At 41.1% G+C, this 19,768-nt stretch overlaps 2 non-coding genes across 2 annotated transcripts; both read right to left on the reverse strand.

Moving 5' to 3' along the window:
* Window positions 1-14,335: 14,335 nt before the first annotated feature.
* Trnag-gcc (transfer RNA glycine (anticodon GCC)) lies at window positions 14,336-14,406 on the reverse strand. Its single transcript has one exon. It is a non-coding gene; the product is annotated as a tRNA-Gly (tRNA).
* A 4,419-nt stretch (window positions 14,407-18,825) lies between these two features.
* Trnag-gcc (transfer RNA glycine (anticodon GCC)) lies at window positions 18,826-18,896 on the reverse strand. Its single transcript has one exon. It is a non-coding gene; the product is annotated as a tRNA-Gly (tRNA).
* Window positions 18,897-19,768: the final 872 nt, after the last annotated feature.

Consider the following 19,768-nt stretch of genomic DNA (forward strand, 5'->3'; position numbering starts at 1 on the left):
GGTGGTGATGATGTCATCAAAGATGGCGGCTTGTAGACTTGCCAACAGCATATGGCATCATTCTAGATGGCGACCATGACGTCATTCAAGATGGCGGATTTTGGCGGGAAGATGTCAATTATGCTACCTCCACTAACCTAACCTCCCCCAGAAAAATGGCGGGGAGTTCAAAATTCCAACAGGGTAATGAATCACACCATGGTTATCTCTAATATCTTAAGAAAATCGCTAGAAAATAGGTCACTTGTGCTAACCTAAGTCATCCAACCGCCACCTCTTCCTAGCGATTGGTGGGAAGTTTGAATTTTGGCAGTAAAGAAAGGTGTATTGGGCTGTGTTCTCCACGAGGTCCGAAGTTCAACTGACCTAGTACACAGTACTGTCACCAGAGGGTGCTCAAATCCTTGATGTAATCAAAAATGGCCACCATGACGTCAGCTGATGACGTAAGTACCATTATCCAAGATTTCGGGAAACTGTGTTCACCACAAGGTCTGGACCTAGTACACACTACTGCCACCAGAGAGCACTGTCGTTCATTCCGTGATGTAACCCAGGATGGTAGGGGAAATCGGCACAAAACAGTGTGGTCACAATGAGGTCTAGTACACAGTATTGTCACCATAGTGCGCGGTCATCTGTTCCACGACATAACTCAATATGACTGTCTGGAGGAGTAAATGACTCAGCCTGCGCTGGGCTGCTGGACAGAATAAGGAAGGAGTACTTTATTTTGGAGCAATTTATTTAGGGATGAATTTTGAAAGATAGTATATTTATCACATTGATACAAAACACATGCTCTTACATGCTTGGGGTCAAACCACACAGCCCACAGGCCTGTTAAACTACTCCTAAATAACGCGCTGCGGACATACAAACAACTCCTAAAATACCGAGATAATTTCAGTAGAGACATGCAAACTCCTCCTAAATAATGCAGTATACTGGTGAGCACACACGAAATCAACTCTTAAGCTGTCCAAATAACACATAGCACAGCCTACAGACCTGCACGCAAACAACATAAACAGGCACCACCCGCCACCCCCCGTCCACTGGACTGCACAGGAGGCTTGTGCCAGCCCCTGCAAAGTGACGTGGTTGTCAACTGCGAACCCACGCACAGGTGCCCGTTCGGGTCCCTCAGGCATGAGGTGGCGGCATCCCCTTCAAACTTCACATCTGAGAAATTCCTCTCGAAATACATGATCACCATTGATGATGTGAACGGACGGGCGCGAAGACCTATTTACAGGTGGGCCGCGGGGATGTGTGTTCACCGCTGCTGGTGTGAAACCTCCCTCTACCTGCGGGCCGGCGAAGAGCTTATTGCCAAGCGACACTGCAGAAATCCATTTCAGAATAGCACAAGCTGCTTTCTCCCTAGCAATTCTAATGGACCATGCGTGATGTATGGCTGACGCATCGCCACGTAGCTATATACTATCGCAAGTGCATCTAGCAATGTTCTCAATGTTAGCCAAATGGCTATCTAAAACAATAACCAAGTCAAACCATAGGAAATTGCATAGTGTCTCAGAAATACTTAACATGTGCTTTCGTAGGAGTTTTCGGGATGTCTCAGCTTGTATTGTTCTAACAGAATCTGTTTACGAAAATAGTGCTGAAAAACATCGAATGCAGTCTTCCTAGCAGTCCTAACGTGATACCCCATCCATTACGTGTCACCCTTCCAGCATTCAACACACACAAACATTCCCACCACTACGTAGAGACTCCTGTATCCCAGCACATAGGGTGTCTTGTGAATGAATCAAGCATATGATTGGCTCTTATCGAATTTACCCGCCGTATTACTGATGCTTCCGGTATCAAAGAACCATTCCCCTTTTCTTTCTTTCTGCAGACCAGACTTGCAGCGGGAAAAAAAAAATTCCGCAGATCGCTATATTGCACCAACAATTAAACCATGCAAAGTGCCCCTACATATCGTCAAATACGTAAAGACTCTTACCCAATTACACAGCTCTCCCACTGAGGGCAGGAGCTTAAATATTAGAGCGCGAAACTGATCTCCAACCCAGCAATATATCACAGTGTACCATGTCAATGACGTAAACATACAATTCCTATCCTGTGCCATACAGAGTCACCCCTTTTACATCATTCGTACAAATACCGCAGAGACAGAGAGCTCAGTACATGTACTCGCGGCACTAAATATGTCAATGCGAGGTTGGCGGCCATCGACTACCGATGGGTGACCAGAGCGCTCTCAGCGGGCCCAAGTCACTCTCAGAACTGTTCTACAAATTCGAGCCTGCTTCCCCTTGACACAAATGCTGTTTCTGGTCTGGACCTGCTTGCCTGCTAGCTTTTCTACACCCATCTCCAGACTCTGGGAATTACAAGAACATATGTATTTTCGCATGGTTTGCCATAATATTGTACTATTTTTGCAGTACTTCTAGATATCAAGCACACAGCAGTAGCCTACCGATCGCTCGCGCAACGTAATTTCACACATATAGACTGCAGATTCTATAACATACACCAGATAAAGATTATGAAATATGAAAGCTCTACTACCTTCATCCAATGGAGAACAAGCTACGATTTTTAACACATCTCTCTCCTCCCATATATCGAAACCATATACCGCATGCATGCAGGCATCAAGCATGTGACGATCCTATTAAATATACAATTATTGATCAACTGCACAGACCAGTTTAAAGTTCCATCACCAGTACTGTAGGATGATTATGGTATCCCATTGACTATACTGTAAGTCGCAATAGCTGATGGCTCTGTGTTCCGTTTTGACTGATTCCTCATACTGCACTCTTGTACGCTATCACTGTTTCGGTGCTAGAAACCCCCAGAAGGTCTCACCCATCCACAAAACTCTTTCCCCAACTCAAACAAGCGTTGTCAGCCAATCATGATATGGTAACCAACAGCCTGTCAGTGGATGGATGGGATGGAAAATGCACCACCAATGTACTGTAATAACAAGCATCACAGTTGATAGTGTGAACAATTTTAGCAATTTTACAGTAATTTCAACACCAGCCAATGATGTGACAGCATGTTTCCCCAATTTCAGTAGGCTATCGTAGCTCAACTGCCCCTTCTCTACTTTGCGAGTATCATTGCGAATGTAGATAGACGACTGTGCAGTACATCCATTCACTGTTAATTCTCGAACACACACACCATCAAAGGTTACCAGACAGTGCGCTACACATTTCTAACACCTCGAGCATGGTGCATAATTTATTATCTATCTCTATGCGGATGGGAGTCAGAGCATTCTCGCAGTCTTAGGATAAAATTAGCGACTGAAATGCCTCCCTGCAATGTCTTTGACCAGCCCACCCTGCAGCACCGTTACCGATTTAATCAGCAGCTGACCAGAAATAGACGGCTACATTCCACATCTTGTGACTGGAGATTGCCTAGTCCTCACTCATACAAGTGCACAAGATTTCTCCAGACACACCCATGTCAAGGTGGTTAGCACCCCTTATCAGTGTATAGTAACAGATTTGAAAGTGTTGTGATGAAATAGCACAGGGTTAAGAAGAACAAGAAAAGGGTGATTTTTATGCATGATGGAGTTCGAAGTAGTTTACATAAATCGACTACACTATCAACTCTAAAGTATGGTTCTAGAGTTCAGGATCAGTACCTGGAAGGTATTGGTAAGAGAGAACATTAACACCTGCACTCCTAAGGCTACAACGTTCCACACTTGAAACAGGCTATAATGTTAGATAGCTTAAGCTTCTGGCCTATCTGTCCTGTGGAATGCTGCGCTGTTAATATTCCAAGGTAAGAAACATATTGCCAGCGCATGACACGCATCCTTCTTGTAGGTTTTTCTACGATAAACTATGGTAACAAACTGTAAAACACTGGCTCTGTGTGATACATGGGCAATATAGCTTTCCAGAGATTTATACCGTCCACTGTACACATCCGATCACGGTTCAGAAATTATACTATGCCCACATCAGTTCTATATAAAATGATCGTCAATAACTGAGAAGACCTCTTACAAGGCAACAGATAACCGCATAGCAGTAGTGTCGGACATGTGAAATTACGTCTTGCCGCCACTAACTCTGTACACAGTACATCTGTCAAGCAGATGTATACACGGGGATTGCAGAGTCGTACGAACACCTATCGCTAACTTAGTTATAAAACTGAAGTTTCGATTTTACACTTAACATGCGACAGGGGAATGGAGTACACCGCATAAATCTTCGTTCGTTTAGAGGAATGTGTCACGGTTCATCACTCGTGAAATGGAAGTCCTCTGATGACCGAGAGGTTTACTGTTAACGATCGCAAGTAGACAGTGCTCTAAGACCCATACAGTACAAGCGGTTGTATATGGGTCGAACGCCGGCTATGTCATGTGACTGATGCATCCTGACAGATCAGCGGAAAAAAATGGTCGAATGACCTGCGCCAACATATCCATCCCTCTCTAGAATGCATAATCAGTCTGCCATTAAATCGTACCTCGTTACAGCTCCATCTCAATCGACCACTCCGTCCATTCGCTGTTATCCTTCAACGCAGATGGAAGTAAGTTTAGAGGCAGATGGTTCTCTGTCTTCCTGAAAAGCGTCAAATACAGTAGTCAACTCGAGTGTAGCACTGTTACCTTAATAGACGTAAGGTCGAATGCCGCCTCAACGGAAGAAAAAGTGACTGTTTCCCTGCTTTAGTTCGCTTCCGTGTCGACGTTTTCCTGGATTCCTCTTGCTGTCGCATACTTACCCCCATGTGTAAATTGTTCTGCGCCAACCACAAGACACGCTAGTTCTTCTTCAATTCCCCTGCATTTCAGAGTATTTTCCCTTGATATATACTTATTTTCCGCAAATCTGTAGATTTTGAAGTCACTGATCACGACATGACATAACATAACCTCTCGTTCTGTGTTGTAAAATAGCTTTAAATGTAGCACAGCTGCCAACACCTAGCTCAAATGCTTTGATCGCGGGGTGTAGTAAAGCACTGTACAAGATTGTATCCAACTACCTCCACATTTGGAGAGGATATCCTTTGTTTTCTGTATGTCTGTGTAATACATGTGCCGCGAAAAGGTACTGGGGTACTAGGACCCAGTCTCCCCGCTGGTGGACCAAACTTCGAACATCGAGCACGTATTCATCGTAATCTTAAGCGTTCGAGACCATTCCCTTAATCACGTTAAAAGCATTCCACGATGCTGGAAGATGTTTAAAAATATATATCTTTCTTTACACAGTAAGCTGCTATTACTGGCCATACACTCAACGTCGCATCATAGGTAATATTTCAAAGTGAGTAGCTGTTTAAACTACAGTGAAACTAATTCTCTGGCAATCTACTAAAAAAAGAACTCTTCTGCATGGAGGTATGCTTCTACGCGGTTCTGCTTCACTGACATTTTAGTAATAACATGCCTTACTTGTTTCTTCATTGCACAGTTTATGGGCTAGCAAAAAAACACGTAGGTAAGTTTTTTGCAAAACGTGAACACTAAAACTGTTGTGCATACGAACTGAAAGCAGAAAATTTAACCGACAAGAAGCAGTAAGCAAACAAGCGTTGGTTTCGGAGTTCCAGTTTCATTTGTTATCAATACAAATACAGTAACAGTGGAATTTAATGGCTTACTAAAGTATGCTTCTCACATAACTTTCAGTTTATCATTACCCGAAACAGCAAAAAACAAGTTAACGAGGCCAAATGTGTCGTATCACTGGAGCAAATTTGCATTCAAGAACATAAAAACGATCAAGTTGCCTTCCTGACATGTTATTCATGTAAGCTCTATAATTTTTAGTATTCAAAACAGTTTTTGCGCACACACAGCACAACTAAGGTCCCACCAATTCTGGCTTCAAAGCAACGTACACCTTGTCTTTTTTTTACCCCCATGCAATTCACATAATTAATTACTTAGCCACGAATTATACCAAAAACAATTGAAGGCAATGAAAACAAGTAAGGACAGGAAAAGAGAGACTTACATGTCTCAAAATACTAGCGTAATTTATGCGAGTAATAAAACCATGGAGAGCCATTAAATCTAACGCAGTATTAGCGGATGGTGAAGTCTTAATACTGTGAATTAGCGTTAATATTTAATCATAATTATTGGATCTAACGGTGCTACCGCAGGAAAGTAAGGGTTTTGGGCGAGGAGGAACTAAATTTTGATACAACAGGAAAAATAAACAACAACATAAACGAAACACGAAAAGAACAATAGCACCAATTATGGAGTAAACGACGGAGAAATTACAAAAACGCACACAAGTAACGCCAATTCACAAAAAGTAACAAATACTGGAATCGGTAACTTGAATTGAACTGTTTACGTCAATTCTAGCTATCAATTCCAGCCATTTCACTGTTCGTTATTTAGGACTTTTTTGCAACTAGTGTGTGTATTACAGAGCTACAGGATTTCTACTTTTAGTATTACTCTTCATTACAGAGAAAAAAGTAAAAAAACTTGGAATCGGTTCCTATAATATTTGTTACTTGGACCTTGCCGTCGGTGGGGAGGCTAACGTGCCTCAGCGATACAGATGGCCATACCGTAGCTGCAACCACAACGGAGGGGTATCTGTTGAGAGGCCAGACAAACGTGTGGTTCCTGAAGAGGGGCAGCAGCCTTTTCAGTAGTTGCAGGGGCAACAGTCTGGATGATAGACTGATCTGGCCTTGTAACACTAACCAAAACGGCCCTGCTGTGCTGGTCTGCGAACGGCTGAAAGCAAGGGGAAACTACAGCCGTAATTTTTCCCGAGGGCATGCAGCTTTACAGTATGGTTAAATGATGATGGCGTCCTCTTGAGTAAAATATTCCGGAGGTAAAATAGTCCCCCATTCGGATCTCCGGGCGGGGACTACTCAAGAGGACGTCGTTATCAGGAGAAAGAAAACTGGCGTTCTACGACTCGGAACATGGAATGTCAGATCCCTTAATCGGGCAGGTAGGTTAGAAAATTTAAAAAGGGAAATATGTAGGTTAAAGTTAGATATAGTGGGAATTAGTGAAGTTCGGTGGCAGGAGGAACAAGACTTCTGGTCAGGTGAGTACAGGGTTATAAATACAAAATCAAATAGGGGTAATGCAGGAGTAGGTTCAATAATGAATAAAAAAAATAGGTGTACGGGTAAGCTACTACAAACAGCATAGTGAACGCATTATTGTGGCCAAGATAGACACGAAGCCCATGCCTACTACAGTAGTACAAGTTTATATGCCAACTAGCTATGCATATGATGATGAAATTGAAGAAATGTATGATGAAATAAAAGAAATTATTGAGATAGTGAAGGGAGACGAAAATTTAATGGTCATGGGTGACTGAAATCCGAGAGTAGGAAAAGGGAGAAAAGGAAACATAATAGGTGAATATGGATTGGGGGAAAGAAATGAAAGAGGAAAACGTCTGGTAGAATTTTGCACAGAGCATAACTTAATCATAGCCAACACTTGGTTCAAGAATCATAAAAGAAGATTGTACACATGGAAGAATCCTGGAAATACTACAAGGTGTCAGATAGATTATATAATGGTAGACAGAGCTTTAGGAACCAGGTTTTAAATTGCAAGACATTTCCAGGGACAGAAGTGGACTCTAACCACAATCTATTGGTTATGAATTGTAGATTAAAACTGAAGAAACTGAAGAAACTGCAGAAAGGTGAGAATTTAAGGAGATGGGACCTGGACAAACTGATTAAACCAGAGGTTGTACAGAGTTTCAGGGAAAGCATAAGGGAACAATTGTCACAAATGGGGGAAAGAAATACAGTAGAAGAAGAATGGGTAGCTCTGAGGGATGGAGTAGTGAAGGCAGCAGATGGATCAAGTAGGTAAAAAGACGAGGGCTAGTAGAAATCCTTGGATAACAGAAAAAAATATTGAATTTAATTGATTAAAGGAGAAAATATAAAAACTCAGTAAATGAAGCACGCAAAAAGGAATACAAACGTCTCAAAAATCAGATCCACAGGAAGTGCAAAATGGCCATCAGGGATGGCTAGAGGACAAATGTAAGGATGTAGAGGCTTACCTCACTAGGGGTAAGATAGATACTTCCTACCGGAAAATTAAAGAGACCTTTGGAGAAAAGAGAACCACTTGTATGAATATGAAGAGGTCAGATGGAAACCCAGTTCTAAGTAAAGAAGGGAAAGCAGAAAGGTGGAAGGAGTATATACAGGGTCTATACAAGAGCGACGTACTTGAGGACAATATTCTGGAAATGGAAGAGAATGTAGCTTAAGACGTAATGGGAGATACAATACTGCGTGATGAGTTTGACAGAGCACTGAAAGACCTGAGTCTAAACAAGGCCCCGGGAGTAGACAACATTCCATTAGAACGATTGACGGCCTTGGCTAAGCCAGTCCTAACAAAATTCTACCATCTGGTGATCAAGATGTATGAGACAGGTGAAATACCCTCAGACTTCAAGAAGAATATAATAATTCCAATCCCAAAGAAAGCAGGTGTTGACAGATGTGAAAATTACCGAACAATCAGTCTAATAAGCCACAGCAGCAAAATACTAACGCGAATTTTTTGCAGACGAATGGAAAAACTAGTAGAAGCTGACCTTGGGGAAGATCAGTTTGGATTCCGTAGAAATATTGGAACACGTGAGGCAATACTGACCCTACGACTTATCTTAGAGGAAAGATTAAGGGAAGGCAAACCTACGTTTCTAGCATTTGTAGACTTGGAGAAAGCTTTTGACAATGTTGACTGGAATACTCTCTTTCAAATTCTGAAGGTGGCAGGGGTAAAATACAGGGAGCGAAAGGCTATTTACAATTTGTTCAGAAACCAGATGGCAGTTATAAGAGTCGACGAACATGAAAGGGAAGCAGTGGTTGGGAAGGGAGTGAGACAGGGTTGTAGCCTCTTCCCGATGTTAATCAATCTGTATATTGAGCGAGCAGTAAAGGAAACGAAAGAAAAATTCGGAGTTGGTATCAAAATCCATGGAGAAGAAATAAAAACTTTGAGGTTCGCCGATGACATTGTAATTCTGTCAGAGACAGCACAGGACTTGGAAGAGCAGTTGAACGGAATGGACAGTGTCTTGAAAGGAGGATATAAGATGAACATCAGCGAAAGCAAAACGAGGATAATGGAATGTAGTCGAATTAAAAAAGGTGATGCTGAGGGAATTAGATTAGACACTTAAAGTAGTAAAGGAGGTTTGCTATTTGGGCAGCAAAATAACTGATGAGGGTCGAAGTAGAGAGGATATAAAATGTAGACTTACAGTGGCAAGGAAAGCGTTTCTGAAGAAGAGAAATTTGTTAACATCGAGTATAGATTTAAGTGTCAGGAAGTCGTTTCTGAAAGTATTTGTATGGAGTGTAGTCATGTATGGAAGTGAAACATGGACGATAAATAGTTTGGACAAGAAGAGAATAGAAGCTTTCGAAATGTGGTGCTACATAAGAATGCTGAAGATTAGATGGGTAGATCACATAACTAATGAGGAGGTATTGAATAGGATTGGGGAGAAGAGGTGTTTGTGGCATAACTTGACAAGAAGAAGGGCCCAGTTAGTAGGACATGTTCAGAGGCATCAAGGGATCACAAATTAAGCATTGGAGGGCAGCATGGAGGGTAAAAATCGTAGAGGGAGACCAAGAGATGAATACACTAAGCAGATTCAGAAGGATGTAGGTTGCAGTAAGTACTGGGAGATGAAGACGCTTGCACAGGATAGAGTAGCATGGAAAGCTGCATCAAACCAGTCTCAGGACTGAAGACCACAACAACAAGAACAACAACTTTTTGCAATAGTTCAGAGATCAATAAGAACTCTAGAAAGCCTACAAATCCGAGTTCACACACTTATGTACTGCTAACATGGCAAAAATTATGAACCATTGTATGGTTTGAATTGGTAATTAGAATTGATCTCCTCTATAAGTCAGTTTTCGTTACAGATTCCAACAGTTCCATGGTTCACTATTTAGATCGTTTTTCCGTCTGGTGTGAACACCGACAATGTAATACGATTGTTGTACCTGAAACTGCTTTCTTAAAACTAGCGTGAAAACGTGACTAGACTTCCACTGTACACGAGGTCACTTTTAGTTATTGATTCCAATATCCACATCTACGTGATTACTCTCTGCAATTGACAATTAAGTGCCTGTCAGAGGGTTCATCGAATCCCATTTAAACTACTTCTCTAATGTTCCATTCTCGTAACACCGCGCGGGAAAGACGGAATACTTAGGCCCCGCCCGGCGAGCTCTGATTTCTCTTATTTTATTATGATGATCATTTCTCCATATGTAGGTGGGCGCCAGAAAAATATTTTCACACTCTGTGGAGAAAGCTGATGGAAATTTCATGAGAAGTTCCTGCCGCACCTTGATGTAATGACTGTCACTCCAATTCGAGCATCATATCGTTCTACACTCTCCCTTATTTAGCGATAATAGAAAACGAGCTGTCTTGTTTGATATTTTTCGACGTCCTCTGTCAGTGCTATCTGTTGCGGATTCCAGCAATACTGCAGAAGAGCGGGAGCAAGGGTAGTGTAAGCTGTCTCTTTAGTAAATCTGTTGCATTTTCTCGCCGAAGTGGCGTCAAATAGAAAGACTTGCATCCGGCGAACGGTCTACCCGACGGGAGGTCCTAGTCACACGACATTTTATTGTGTAACTGAAATTTAGAGGATTCTAGTTAGTGTTCATGTGCACGACTTCACGCTTTTCACAATTTAGAGCCAACTGCCACTTTTTGCACCATACAGATATCTTGTCTGAATGTTTCTGCAGTTCGTTTTGATCATCTGATAACTTTACAAGGCGGTAAATGACGTCATCGGCAAACAATCTAAGAGGGCTGCTCAGATTGTCTCCCAAATCGTTTCTGTAGAACAGGAACAACAGAGAGCCTGTAAAACTTCCTTGGGAAACGCCAGATATTATTTTTGTTTTACTTGTTGACTTTCCATCAGCTACTACGAACTGTGACATTTCTGACAGGAAATCACGAATCCAGTCACACAACTGAGACGATACTCCATAGGCAAGCAATTAAATAAGAAGTCGCTTTTGGGGAATGGTGTCAAAACCTTTCTGGAAATCTAAAAAATATGGAATCAATGTGACATGCCCTGTCGATAGTACTCATTACTTCGTGAGAATGAAACGCTAGTTGTGCTTCACAATAACTATATTTTCTGAATTCTTGTTGGGTATTTGTCAATAAATTGTTTTCTTCGAGGTGAATCACAATGTTAAACACAGTATATCTTCCAAAAGGCTACTGAAAATTGACGTTAGTGATACTGGTCTGTAATTCAGCGGGTTCCTCCTATTTCCTTTCTTGTGTATTGGTGTAAGTTTCCCGTCTTTGGGTACCGAGCTTTCTACGAGTGAGCGATTGTATATGATTGCTCAGTATTTACCTATTGCATCAGAATACTCTGAAAAGAACCTGACTGGTATACAATCTGGACCGAAAGCCTTGCCGTTATTAAGGGGTTTAAGCTGCTTCGATGTTACTCATGTTAGCAGTTGTTCTTGATTCGAATTCTGGAATACACACTCCTTTACTTTTTGTGAATTTAGTTACTTGTGTACTGGCCTTTGTTAGGATTTCTGTGTCGGTTTTTCCACATTTCAAGCTACTGTTTCACATACATTATTATTTATTTAATTTTCTCGTTGTTGTGTTATATTTTAGTTTCTTCCCGCCCAAAAACCCCACTTTCCCGAGGTAATCCCGTTAGATTTTACAGTTGTTATTAGAAATTAACGCTGCTTTATTATATTACGACTTCACCACGCGTTATAATGTAATGGAATTTAAAGTTTCTCTAGGCTTTTCTTACTCGCGTAAATTACGACAAACATTATTTCACATTCTATACTTCTCTTTTGTTCTGTTCTTATTTCCGTTATTTCAATTCGTTCCGATATAATTCGCGGCTAAGTAAGTAATCGCGTGAATTATGATCGCAGGCTTATCGTGTACTACGTTCTTTCGTTCACGAATATCATACGCCGCGGGTAGCATTTATCTCACTCTAGGTGAGGAGAACCCTACGTCATAATGACGTAACGCTACGTCATCTTGACGGAAATAACCTAAATCGACTAAATGAGTACGTATATCGATCTTAGCAGTTGTACCGATAACGTCAAAACTAAATGTAAATACATGTGTACAAACGAAGTGGCAGGAGTTGTGTGATATGCTCATCCCAGCTGAATGAATTGTTAAATGTAATCCCAACAATTTGCGATGTTATCGTGTATTTCATGAACATAATTAATGTCTGAGCGAAGGAGCCATAACGAAATCAAAAAAAAAAAACTTGTCATTCAAAGTAAAGTAATTAATTATTAAGCTGCAATCCAAAGAATGTGGGATGTTATTGTGTGTTTCGTGAACGTAACGAATATCTGAAGGAAGGAATCATAATCATAACGAAAGTTAAAAAAGTGTCTATTCATGTTTCCAATCCGATTAATATTGAATAAATCATGTGGATAAAAACGTGAAACAGGAAGAAATTAAATTGTTTCGTATTTTTATAAAATCTAATGAGTTGTACATAATTCATGTGGGCAGAAACGTTAAACTGAGAAACTGAAGTGGTTCTGACGAAATTCGGAATGTTGCTAGAAACATTAAACCATCTAGTTCCATTTAATTTTGCCTTCGTGTTGTAAATCAACTAAGAAAGATGGTGAAATCTTTCGACTATCTTCATGGATCTGCTCGAAAGGTCTCTCATCTCAGTTACAGCCCATGTTCAGAACGACATACACGCAAGCAACACCGGACAATAGGACAATGAAAGCACATAAACGAATAACAATGCAGATTCAAGACGCACACAACAGTCGATATATACAGAATGTCGATAGGACAACTCGTGAAACTGATGATGACGCGTGCCTACGTCACTATGACGTAGGGGTCTCCTCACCCGAGGCCAACGAGAACGTTGGCCTCGCTCCTCACTTAGCGTGAGATGAATGCTACCCATACACCGCTTTGAAAGACCGCCCCCATGTAGCAGTGCCCTAGCCTCCGGTATGGCACATTGCTCAAAGCCGACGAGTGAAATCTTGACACTATAAAGATGCCGTAGTTATAAGAACGAATTAAATTTATTTATACTTGACAGCTACTTTCTAATGTTTTGTAAGTTGTTTGCCATGAAGCTTCTTCGATTTGTTTTAATAGTTTCTCAATTATCATCATTTAACAATTTTGTGTGCATAGGCAGCCGAATCTGCCTATAGAAGATTTCCTTGTTAAGATTTTTTACGATTTCACTTCGTCATTAACTCCCAAACAATGTGAAGATTGGCTCAGAAATGCATTTGGAGGATAAGGTCCGTCCAAAGCAACAATTTATAACTGGTACAGCGAATTCAAAGGAAACCAAGTTTGACTTAGCGATGTATTTTGTGAAGCACGTCCAAGAACTGCTGTTACTGATGAAAATATTAGTTGTTCGGGCAGTACTTGAAGATCGACGTCCATATTATGAATTCATTCGGACGACACTGACATGATTCAAACCAGAACATTTTACAACCGGGGTGTGTCAGAAAATTGAGTTTATGTGGAGTCCGTCGGCAACAGTCATTCAGATAAAAAATTACAACGCACTGCTCTTCACATTTTGGTTTTGAATATGGTTACTGGTGACGAATCTTTTATTCATTGTTAACATACAGAAAAGAAAATTCAGTCAATTCACTGGTCTTTCGAAACAGTGTTGGTCAAAAGATCGTTGCCAGTTTCTTTCTTTCATTTTCTTCTTCTGTAAGAAGGGCCGTACTGATGCAACAGTATCAGAAGATAAACGCAGTGTTACTGCCGGTTAGTACACAAATATCCGTTTACCACAGCTTTTTCAAAAATTTCGTGAACTATATCACGTCAACGCATAACCGTATACAGTAGAAATGAACATCGTACAGTCCTGACCTAGCACCTTGTGATTTCTTTTTTATTTCCAAAAATTAAAAATAAAATTCGTGGAATAATTTTTTAGTCATTACATGAACTAGCGGTACGTCATAAATATCTAGTTTGTGAAGTGCCTCAGGAAGAACAGCATCATTGATTTAAGGAGCGGTTTCAGATAATGCAATGATTTATCTTGTTAACGTGTAACATTTTGAAAAACAATAACATAATTTCAATTTTTTAAATACTAATCCTGGCTTGAGTTTCTAAAATATGCCCATTGTTGCATTCTGAAGTAGGTACAGGTATATCGCGTAATTGAGCTTCACAAGAAACGCAGCAGCCCCATGGAGACAACAACAAAATAGATGCATCGGCCGGGAATCGAACCCGGGCCGCCCGCGTGGCAGGCGAGCATTCTACCACTGAACCACCGATGCGCACTCATCGCATGATTTACGTGTACTCCTCACGCAGTGGTCTGCAGAGAAAGTGTATGGAGCCATCCAAGTCTTCTCAGATCGACATGGAAAATGGCTGCAGATTACAGACGCTCGCTCAGTAATCCTGCACACACGGGGGCGTGACTCGCGCCATGGTTGCGTTGACATTTCGGACCGCAGACGAGTATCACGTGACTAGCTGCTGTACACGCCTGGCTGCAACGACAGATGATAGCTGAAGCGGTTAACTGTGCTCGAGCGGAATATGGTTGTATATTCGTAGCTACAAAATTCGTGTACTTTCCTTCTCAGTTTTATCCCTCAGTTATCTATATGCACTAAACAAATAAGCGAATATGTTGAAATGGCCGACTGGTGACTGTTATTAAAGGGAAAAATATGTTGTTAAGAACATTTCAGTTGTGCTTAAGAACTTCCGCCTGACAGAATAATGAGTGCGACTGCTATTTTTGTGATATTTGTGAGACCCCATTGTAGAAGTAGACTCCAGAAAAAACAAAGGTCGAGATTTGTTGTAACGCACCTTGTCATGCTATTTATCATTGTGCATTAAACATTGAGAAATGTATTACAGTATTACCGTAATACTGAAGTTTTCTCACAAAATGACCGTATCATACACTACCAGCACACTGGGTATTACCTTAAATACATTTATACAGATATTTTAAATGTAATTATCCCCACAAATTACTTTAATGTATAATTGTTTCGTCCCTCTGTTACAGCTTGGTATATGACGCGAAACTCGCATTATTATAAACGCCTGTATCCTTGGTCAAGGTAGTTCATATTCATTCCAACGAAGTTATTGTACGCAAATTTATTCACTCTGAAAGTGAAATGTAGATTACTACCGCTGCGTACGGTCATGTTTGTGAACCTCACGTCTTTGTAATAATGACTCATCTAACTTTTGTGTGCTTTTGGAATAATGCGTTTAGTGTGGAATGGTAATACAAATAACGTTCTAAATCACTGAAGGGTGGTCATTATAATTCACTTACACATTCAATATTTCTCTCATACAGTAGCTCTGGTTGTTTTCTTTTTCCATAGGAATACTGTTCCACAGAGACTGAACACAAAGAAGGAAATGTTAACAGAAGACGGTTTAGCATGTAAGCAAATGTTTTTCACTTACAATGGTTTATAATTTGTGAAGGACGAAACCACTTTTAATAGCTTTACCTGGTGTCTGCTTACCATGTCAATTTGAGATCTAGTTGTTTGACTAGCCGTCTGACTCAGAATACTTACTTACTCCGTCACTGATTTTGCGAGGGAAAATATATCATCATCGGTTTCATTGTTATTTAAACACGGATGTGACGTGGAAAACTAGAGTACCTATTATGCTTGCTTTCTTTCCCACCTTTAATATGAGGTAATATACTGGGGGAATTTTGGCAGCAGCTAAGCGATCTAAACTGTGGCAATAGTCACTGAAACAATGTTGTAGTTGATCTTCAGTCCGAAGACTTGGTTTGATGCAACCCTCCAGGTTATGTACGGGGATGCCCTCCGTAACTAAATTGGCCGTGCCAAATCTCGTTTCAGTGGAAATATTGTAAAAATCAACGTAATTGGAAAAAAATATTTGTGGGAATATCGCTTCTTGTAGGAGAGCAATGTCTGTCGCTGACTCATACAGAAACTGTTTCAGAGCAGCTATTTTAACATCCGACTGTATCCTATTAACGTTTAACGTAGTAATCGTGTATGCCTAACATAGGGGAGTGACCTTTTTACCATGCCGGATACTTCCTGAGAATCTGACGTGAGACCACCGCCGCGGTTTGCATTAGAACCTTTCTTTTTACTTTTCTTGCTGTTTACATTGACACTGGCCTTCACCGAACGTCTGCTCCGCCCACCCCCAGAGTAGCTTTCTACTGAGGGCGGCGTCGGTGAATCTGAGGGGCAGTCGTGTACCTCCATCTCCTCTGCCAAAGGCGGCGCAGAAGCAGTTTGCAAACATTCTTCCAATGCCCGGTCACTTCTATGATCACTTTCGTTTGCCTTTTGTGTGTTATTGCTGTAAAACTCCGATTCTTCGTCTTGGGATTTGGGCTGTGACGTCGCCTGTTGTTGACAATAACTCGCTATCTCGTCATGTTTCCTTTCAATTGCATCCGCGAGTGAATCTGTCTGCATTGATTGACGTACCGGTGCTGTAGTGAGGCGTTGTGGCGTCACCAAGACCAGCGCATTGACATCTACTGGCGCGACCAGCGCTACAGAATGGGGCTGTGACGTCACTTCGACCTGTTCAGCTGATGGTGGCGTACTCGATTTGTCTACTGATATACTTGACTCAGAGTTTGAATCTATGCTGACAATATTGTCCGAAACAGTAGTTTCCAGTACTGTTTTCTGAATTTCACCTACAGCTTTCAGCGACAGGTTGATATATTCTTCATCTGTGCTACTGCCGTCACAAGTTCGACGTCTCTCATTAGTAGCTACACTACTTTTTCCAGCCGGATTGTCTGCAGTGTCTTTCCTGAGTGAAGGTGGAAATGCTTCAAGAGTATTTTGTGGCCTGTCGTCCACATTTCCCATAATGCTGGAAACTTCACCACCCGTCATCTGATTTTCGGTCACAAGATCAGCCAGTGTTAACCTTTTACGCTGTTGTAAATCATTCTGCAATACAAACACCGTTTTTGGGCAGTTTCGCCGGAGATGCCCATTTTCGTTGCACAAATGACAAGTCAAAGTTTGTCCATTGTAAATAACGTGCGCTTTTTAGCCACAAACCAAAATATGAGATGGAATGTTTTGTTTGACTTGCATATCGACAGAACGAACACCACTAAAGCATTGCAATCTATGCTGGCTTGACCATCGTTCATTACGAATTTGCCCGATGTCACCGCATTTAGATAATGCGTATTTTAAGTAGCAGTTTTCTACCTCAGGGGGCAAATTAAATACTCTGACTTGTTTATAATCAACATCAGCATTTGAAATGGTAACTGTACTCACCGAATTATCGCGATGGCGGAATTCAGCTTTTCCTTCAAATTTCTGCAAAAATCCGTCCCAGCACCAACGGCTAAAGCAGCTTCACAAAAAAGCAGTATTGCTCCAAGTCATAAAAAGCAGTGTGCGTCTGATCCGAAGTAACGCCAATAACGTCAAAGATCGAGTCATGAATTTCCAGTGAACTTGGCTGAACATTACGGGTTGCTTTGTCAAATCCAATTCTTACGGTAAGCTTTCTGGGGAACATGGTTGCCATGTCAGCAGTTAACAGCTTGCGAAAACAAGGAAACTAAAATGCTGCATCACCACAATCATAATTTTACCCAACACTGTAACGCAGAGACTGAATATAAAGTCGTAAAATCCAAACAGAAGCGCCACGGCCGCAAAAGCCGCTATTCTGGTTCCAGACAAACGAAAACTTTTGTGTAATTACTTGTCGAAAGGCTATGAACGATAATGGACACCGCTCAAAGTACAACTGTCTGTAATACAACTATATATTTAAATTATTTCGCAATGCGAACCAAACTGCGATCTCTGTTTACGTTGCTAAGCAGAGATACTATGATCGACGTCCATACTACATATTTCATTCGGACGACACTCGACACTGATATGATTCAAATCCAAAACATTTTACAACAGTGATGCGTCAGAAAACTGAGTTTCTGTGGAATCCGTCGACAACAGAGTCTTTCAGATCAAAAATTACAACGCACTGCTCTTCAAATTTTGGCTTTGAATATCGTTACTGGTGATGAATCTTCGGTACTGGTGACGAATCTTCATTCATTGTTAACATTACAGAGAAGAAAAGTCAGTCAGTTCACTGGTCTTTCGAAACAGTGTTGGTCAGAAGATCGTTGCCACTTTCTTTCGTCCTTTTTTTAAATTCTCTAATAAGGGCCGTACTGATGCAACAGTATCAGAAGATACACACAGTGTTACTACCGACTGGTACACAAATATCTGTTTAACGCAAAAATTTCGTGAACTAAACCACGTCAACGCATAACCGCATACAGTAGAAATGAACATCGTACAGCCCTGACCTAGCACCTTGTGATTTCTTTTTTATTTCCAAAAATTAAAAATAAAATGCGTGGAATAAATTTTTCGTCATTACATGAACTAGCGGAACGTCATAAATATCAAGTTTGTGAAGTGTCTCAGGAAGAACGGCATCAGTGATTTTTAAGGAGCCGTTTCATCTAATGCAATGATATATTTTGTTAAAGGGTAAGATTTTGAAAAACAGCAAAATAAATTCCATTTTTTTAATACTAATCCTTGCTTGAGTTTCTAAAATAAGCCCATTGCTGCCTTCTGAAGTACAGGTATATCGTGTAGTTGAGCTTCACAAGAAACGCAGCAGCTCCAAGGAGACAACTGCAAAAATGATGCATCGGCCGGGAATCGAACCCGGGCCGCCCGCGTGGCAGGCGAGCATTCTACCACTGAACCACCGATGCGTACTCATCGCTCGATTTACGTGTACTCCTGACGCAATGGTCTGCAGAGAAAGTGTACGGAGTCATCCAAGTGTTCTCAGATGGACTTGGAAAATGGCTGCAGATTGCAGACGCTCTCCCGGTAAACCTGCACACACGGGGGCGTGACTCGCGCCATGGTTGCGTTAACATTTCGAACCGGAGACCAATATCACGTGACTAGCTGCAGTACATGCCTGGCAGCAACGACAGATGATACGTGACGCGGAAATCTGTGCTCGAGCGGAATATGGTTGTATATTCGTAGCTATAAACTTCGTGTACTTTCCTTCAGTTTTATCCCTCAGTTATCTATATGCACTAAACAAATACGCGAATGTACAGAAATGGCTGGCTGGTGACTGCTTTTAAAGGGAAGAATATTGTTCTAATTACAGTTCAGTTGTGCTTAAAAACTTCCGCCTGACACAATAATGCGTGTGACTGCTATTTCCGTGACATCTGTGTGACTCTATTGTAGAGGTAGACTCCAGAAAAAACATCAGTCCAGATTTGTTGTAACGTACGTTGTCATGCTATTTATCACTGTGCATCAAGTATTGATAAATGTATTACAGTAATGAAGTTTTTCTCACAAAATGGCCATATCATACACTACGAGCACACTGGGGATTACTTTAAATACATTTATACAGCTATTTTAGATTTAATTATTTGCTCTATGCCCACAAATTAATGTTGTATAATTGTTTCGTCTCTCTGTTACAGCTTGGTGTATGACGCGAAACTCATTATTATACACGCCTGTATCACTAATCAAGGTAGCTCATATTCACCCCCACGAATTTTTTTCATTCTGAAACCGAAATTTAGATACTACCGCTCCGTACGGT

The sequence above is a fragment of the Schistocerca serialis genome, chromosome 4, assembly GCF_023864345.2.
Source record: "Schistocerca serialis cubense isolate TAMUIC-IGC-003099 chromosome 4, iqSchSeri2.2, whole genome shotgun sequence".
Classification (NCBI taxonomy): Eukaryota; Metazoa; Arthropoda; class Insecta; order Orthoptera; family Acrididae; genus Schistocerca; species Schistocerca serialis.